Source organism: Uranotaenia lowii, chromosome 2 (genome assembly GCF_029784155.1).
Source record: "Uranotaenia lowii strain MFRU-FL chromosome 2, ASM2978415v1, whole genome shotgun sequence".
Lineage (NCBI taxonomy): Eukaryota > Metazoa > Arthropoda > Insecta > Diptera > Culicidae > Uranotaenia > Uranotaenia lowii.
The window spans coordinates 278,530,698-278,537,566 of NC_073692.1; the positions used below are offsets into that span (position 1 = coordinate 278,530,698).

At 37.2% G+C, this 6,869-nt stretch overlaps 1 long non-coding RNA gene across 1 annotated transcript; it reads left to right on the forward strand.

Annotated features, from left to right (window-relative positions):
• The first annotated feature begins 2,354 nt into the window (after positions 1-2,354).
• Positions 2,355-4,064, forward strand: LOC129749643 (uncharacterized). Its single transcript, XR_008738113.1, has 5 exons — positions 2,355-2,575; positions 2,635-2,728; positions 2,789-2,916; positions 2,975-3,070; positions 3,130-4,064. It is a non-coding gene; the product is annotated as an uncharacterized LOC129749643 (long non-coding RNA).
• The last annotated feature ends 2,805 nt before the right edge of the window (positions 4,065-6,869 follow it).

The following is a 6,869-nucleotide window of genomic DNA, read 5'->3' on the forward strand; positions in this document are numbered from 1 at the left end:
GGGGGGGCTCCATTACAATTTTCAGCATAATTTAATAGCTAATCAAGCAATTGGAACCAAATTTGGTGTGGGAAGGTATTTGATTACGAGAAATGTTTCTATGATATTTTGAGAACCTTCCGTTCTTCAAGTTTTAAAATCTTAAGGGTGCTTTCATACACTTTTTACATCACTCGGGAACTTACCCAGCAAATCAGAACGAAATTTGGTTTGTAAGGGTATTTGAGCACATGGAAAGCTTCTGTGAATATTTGGTACTACTGCCTTCTTCCAGTTGCGTGATAGGGAGGAGAGAGGGGGCTCCTTTACAGTTTTTCGCATAACTTGAGCTAATGAAAACAACTTTGGCATGGGAAAGCATTTGGATACGTAAAAAGGTAATTAGTTTATTTGAGACTTCTTTCTCCTTCAATTGAGGATACAGTTAGAGAAGACGGGAGCTCATATACGATTATGTTGCATAAACCAAGCACTTATCTAACAAATGGAACCAAATATGACATGGGAACAATCCAACAATCGAGCAAATGGATCAGAATTAGGCATGAGAATGTATTTGAATACACGAAATGTTTGATCTTGATCCCCTCCTTCCAGGTAGGGAAGGTAGGCAACAAGAGGGGCTCCGATACTAATTTTATGGCACAACTCGACAACTAATAAAGCAAACGAAACAAAATTTTGCATCGGAGGGTAGTCGAGTACAAGAAATGTTTTTTCGGTAATTTAGCACCCCTCTCTCCATTCAGTGGAACGATATAACGGAAAAGGGTCATTCATAGATTTTTTTTTTAAATATTTTGATAACTAATCGAGTAAATGGAACCAAATTTGCATGGAAACATATTTGTGAACGGGTAATGTTGTTTCGAGACTCCCTTCTCCGCCAGAGGGGAGATATAAAGTGGGGAGAGGGTCACCCATTTTTAGTAGCTCGAGAGCTTATCGAGAATGACGCCATATATGACATGAAATCGTATTTGTATACAAGAAGTGTTTTTCTAATGTTATGAGAACCCATTCCTTCCATTAGGGTTAAAGAAATGATGGAAGAGGTCACTCTCACAATTTGTATAATAATTCGAGAACAAATAGGTAAAATAAGTGTCTTCTGATGTTATTTTGTTACAAAAAACTTTTCTAGGATAGTTTGAGACCCGCTCTACAAATAAAGAGACAGCGAAGATTAAAAAAAAATGGCATAAGCTATAAACTTATGAGGCAAAAAAATCCAGAGTCATAAAAAGGATGGAAACACGGATTCAAAAATAAATGAATTAACATTTAAAAAAAACGTTGCAATTTTATTTGAAAAAACATTTTTATGATATTGAAAATGAATTTAGAATTTTGTGCAAATAAATGAAAAGTTAAATAACTAGGGACCACAAATTTCAATAACTTTTGGAAGGTGTAGCAAAGCACACCGGGTCAGCAAGTATACACTGCCGGCCAAAAGTTTGGGATCACCCACTAAAAAACATGCAAATTTTGATCGTTCATATCTCAGCCGTCTTTTTTTTTTTTTCAAAAAATTTTTTGATTGTGTTTTGAGAAGTAAAGAACAGGAATTCTAATGCCACTCAAATTTTGAGATTTGGTCCACCCTATCCCGAGATGACCGGCTTTGAATATTGAGTGCGATTTTTTGAAAATGTTATAACTTTAGGTTAAGTTTTAAGTTCAAAACTAAAACATTATATTTGGGCAAAATACCTCCGAGATAGGTATTGCTCATTATCTTTCAAATGAGATCAGAAGATTTTCAATATGTCCTAAGACGGCTGAGATATGAACGATCAAAATTTGCATGTTTTTTAGTGGGTGATCCCAAACTTTTGGCCGGCAGTGTATATATAAATTGTGATTTTTGATGCAAACTCATACTTTTTCCTCTCATATGAGATATATACCATCCATTTTTTTTCCAAATTTGCTTGATTTTCTAACTAAATGATAAAATTGTTTTCTATCTTTCCCATCTCCCATCTAATGAAAATCTCTTTTGGAGATCATTCCACTATTCAAGATGGATGATCTACATTCAAGATGGTACATTCAAGATTTAATTACTTAGAAATTTCTGAGAAAAACTTCCGAACCTTGTTGAACCATGTTGAAGACTCACTTTGCAGGTTTGTGTGCTATTTTTACTTTTTTTATTTCACGCTGTTTCATGATTTCTTGTTCTTAAACGTTTAAATTCTGTTACATTTAATATTTTGCATTATTATTCTGATACGATATTTGAGCGAAATTGCAAACGTTACATTTTTACCCATTCCCCTCATATAGAAACTGAAAAAGCGCAGATAAATTTCTCTGGGTGTTAAGAACACTGAAATTAGGCAAAGGCAAAGAAAGCCGCTTTAATTTTGAGTTGGCATCGTTCGGCGTGCTGTCGATAAAGAAGCACAGCAAAAAGCAAAATTTGACGTGTTGGCAGCATTGATCTGTCAGTTCAGTTTCCGTGAAAAGCGAGAAAGAAAAGGAGCTTGCAAAAAAGGTGCCATCGGTCGGAAAGACGCTCGTCGGTCGGAACGAATTTCCGAGCGTGGGATTGCTTAACCGACAGGTAAGCGAAACTTTTTTTACCGCCACCAAAAAGCCTTTCTAACAGCCGTGTCGTTACAGGCTCGCTCCGCCGATTGGTAACCAAAAAAGCAGACTACCGCGAAGCGGGAAATTTTGGTTGATAGGCAACAACCGGGACCGGAAAAGGCCAAGTGTGAGTAGTCGCAAAATTAAATTTGATTCATTCCTGACCAAAAAACTAATTTTGAAATAGGACCGCTGTCGGGTTAAAAAACACCTTACGATCGCGCAAAATTTTGTCGGTGACCAACCACGAGGCGCTCGGAAACTCAAAAGGAAACACCTGCAAATTTGCGAGCGAGCGGAAAGGAAAACGGTTAGGTAAGTGAATGCCAACAAACGCCAACATTGCCGATGAATAAACAAGGCACTTTTACAGATTCGCTCTGCCAGAATTCCAGCAAAACCTGCCGGTTACACCAACAAGAAGATCGCTTGCAAAAGTTGTAAAAACATCACGAAGGGGTCGGAAACCGTAAGTGACAGAATCGCAACAATCGTTACAAGCTTGACCGACACTTTTCCCTTCGACAGGACCCTTTCTTTTTTATGCGGAACTTCTAGACGCAATCTTTTTGTGCAACTTTCTTTTGCGCAACTTCTTTTTGCATAGCCTCCTTCTTAATTAGCCTGTGCTCCAACATCGGCAACAACTTCTGTTACACTTTGGTAATCTTTCCGGTAGCCACGCGCCTGGCAAGAATCTTCCGGATAGAACTTCCTGTTCCGGAAAGTGGAGAGGATCAAGCCAGCCGACAAATTGAGGAATCAACCGATTCCGTTCCTCGGACGCAGTCTGCTGGAAAATACTTTTCTTTGTATGCGTGTCGCGACCGAAAGCTCGATCTCAGCCCGGATTATTTCGACGGCCTAGAAAGGCATAAGGCTTGTCGATTGGAAGCATCCTGGGGGTGCTAAGTTTTTGCTTGGCGATCGACGAACAGCGAAGAGTTAGGAAGCCGCTGGAAGACAACCCTCCTTAGAGCCAGGAGTGACGAGGTGCTGCACTTTCATTCGTGTGGGCCGACAAGGTGCGGTTTCGGCACGACGAGGCCGTTGGCATCTCAGCATCATCGGTCAGCGGATGACATCCTACTGTGGCACGAGCGGAAGTCGAGGGTGTGTGCAGAATATTCGTACGAGGAGTGAGAGTGCACGTCAAGAGGTGCACCTGGCGGTGCCCAAGAATCGTCGAGTGTCAGCAAGCTACCTTACACGTGTGCCAAGAGGGAACGAGAGTGAATCGATAAGGTGGTACGAATCGTTCAGCGTGTGTGAAAACAACAGGTGTGGATCCACACACCGCATTGCATTGGAACGGATTGCTGTGGGCGTGACTGGTGCGAGTCCCAGGCGTGGACCGAACAGAGCCAAGGAGCCGCTTCAAAGCAACCAAGGTGAAACCCGCAAGACAGCGAAGATGCACGTAAGTCGCCTTTTTCATAATTTGAGGTGGGAAAGAAAATGGGTGTAGAAAACTAAGCAACCTTAAATAAATGTTGCCATCATATGTTTGCGAAATATTTTATTTATTCGTGGCATCGACCACGGTGAGCCTCCGTCACAATTCCACTAATATTTTTTGAAATTATCAAAAACAAATCGTCTCTGAACCGAAATTACCATTTTAATATCATGAAAAAGGTTTTATTTGAGTTCATTTCAATTTTTCTATTCTTGGACACAATCATCCATTTAATTATTGTGAAAATTCATAAATATCATGTATTTGAATTCGCAGTACTAAACGGTTTCACAAAAAGTTTTCTCAAAATTGGATGGTAAAATTGAATTGATGACCAAAAATAACTCAAAAGTTATAAATTGACCAATGAAATTGAATGGTATAAAACTAAAAACCTCATAATTAATAATCTTATTTATTTTCTCGTCAGTTATCAAAGCGTTGAAATTGCATGATTCAACTCATAACTCTGAATCTAATAAATTTTAATAAAATAAGAAAATGGTTGGTTCTTAAAAGTTAGAATTCATGAAAATCGGTTCATTAGTTTTTCACTGCTGATTCTAAATAGTTATTCAGCTGAAGAAGTCAATTTATTATTAGCTGTTCAGTTTTTTTTTTTTTGTGTACTTTTTCAAAGCCCTCCAAAAGCGTTAGGGACGATTTTGAAAAACCACTTCTGCTCAAATCAATATACTAAACAGGCAAGTAGGAGTATTTTTTTTTTATTCCAAAAGTAGACTTACTATTTCATCCAAGAACCACGTGCTTGTACCCTGTGCTACGATACGAACAGTAGAAAGAAAAATCCCGCCAAAATTTCTGCAATCAAATTTTCAATCATTAGCAGACTTTGATTTGCTGTTCAGTACACGTAAACTCTGGATGGTATTTTCTAAGAGCAAGTTCACTGGTGTTGGGAAAAAGTGGAAGGAAATTTGACATTTTGAAAATTTTACCATGTAAAAATGTTTTCAAGATCTTGGGGCGTTGTATTTTTTTACAACACTGTTTCTATTTCAGCCGTATGCAATAGAAATATTGCTATTTTTGCATCACAGCATGCGAAAATACAACACGTGTTGTAAAAAAACTTGAAAGCCACAGGTCTTGAAAATGTTTTTGCATAGCAAAATTTTCGAAATGTGCTGTAAGTGTCAAAATTTCTACCACTTTTTCCCAACACCAGTGAACTTGCTCTTATGATGTTGACAATAACCCCTCCAAATGAAACGAAAAAACGGTTGGCAAAATGAGTGCCATGACTTTTGATTCGTGTGAATAAAAACGAAAGTTGTATAGGAGGGTCCCTTTTCTTAAGTGGGAGGGACTAAAAACTATTACTAAAACCTTACCATGGTCCAAATACATAACTGTATCAAATTACAGGCTGATCGGTTAAGCGGTGTGGAACTGAATAAGGTGCATACAAACAAACAACCAACGAACATATATAGTCCAACTCATCTTTATAAAATTAGAATGATATTTAGTTAAGCCTTTCAAACTTTTTTTTCATCATTGATAGTTTATGTCCGATAAGGAATGTTCACGAAAGAAGAAAGTGGACCCCTGTTTTTTATGGTACAAGTTAAGTTTTTGAAAAAATATCTCAAACTCAGTTTGATCGTAAAATAATGTAGGTACATTTCAACAGATATATGAGAATTCAGAGCCATACGGCTTCTCTTTAGAGCGTTTGTAAATTTGTTCCAAATAGATTTTGTAAAATTTTACACAACTTTGAATGTGACTTCAAGTGCTATTTTTGACTATTTTTACTCGATTTTTCCATCATTATTAGACAACAAATCGGGCAAATGCAATAAGAGATTCCTCAGTTAACAAAAATTGTAGATCATCAGAGATATCCTTTATTTAATCAACGTTAAAAAATTGCAAACTAGAATGCCAACTCGTGTCAAATTCAATGAAAGTGTTATCGTCCTTCAGAAGCCACATTTTTTTTAAAGAGCTCGATCATTGTGATCATAATCAATCCCGACCAATGGCAAGGCACCCATGAAGGATGTTCTCTGTGCCGTACCAAAATCATTTGTTGTGCGATTCTCAAGAAAAGTACTGATACCTACTAAAACTTACGTTTTTTAAGGGTAAATGCTGAATGTACCTTTTTACATAATCTCAATCTTGAGATAAAAACGTAAAATTTGACAAAGTTACAGCAAATTTTGTGAGGCAATCTCAATTTTCCCCACTTTTACTAAAATAGCTGTATCTCTCTTCCTAGTGCCCGTAAAATGTTCGGAAGTTCATTGAATGAAGAGTTAATAAGTTTTTCTAGCTTGTGTGTGGAAGTTTTATAAAAAAAAGTATCGACTGTGGAGAAATGGCATTTTGTCAAATGTGGAATTTTGTGCGCTGCTCTACCCGATTTAATTCTTTTTTGAACGCACTGGACAAAATCAAGTACACACTTGCTATCCAAACTTTCAAATCTCTGATTTTGTTTCACATAAGGAATATAAACTTATAATATTCAGATAAATTGTAGTTATTTGATTCACTAACGGCTGGAAAAAAGGTCAAAAATTTAATGTGGTCTTCACACTTAAGAGTAAATAGTTGTAGCCAAAGTCATTTTTCACTAGGACAAAATAAAGCACAATATTTGAAAAGTGTTGATTTGGAGTAGATCCCAAAATCTGTTTCATCATATTTAACTTACAGGATTCCGAAAATCTCTGCTATTACCTGGGTTGATATCGTGAAAGCATAAACACTTTCGTGATAATTCTCGAAGGCCTTTATAGATTTCTCCTTCAAATGATATTTACCATAACATTTT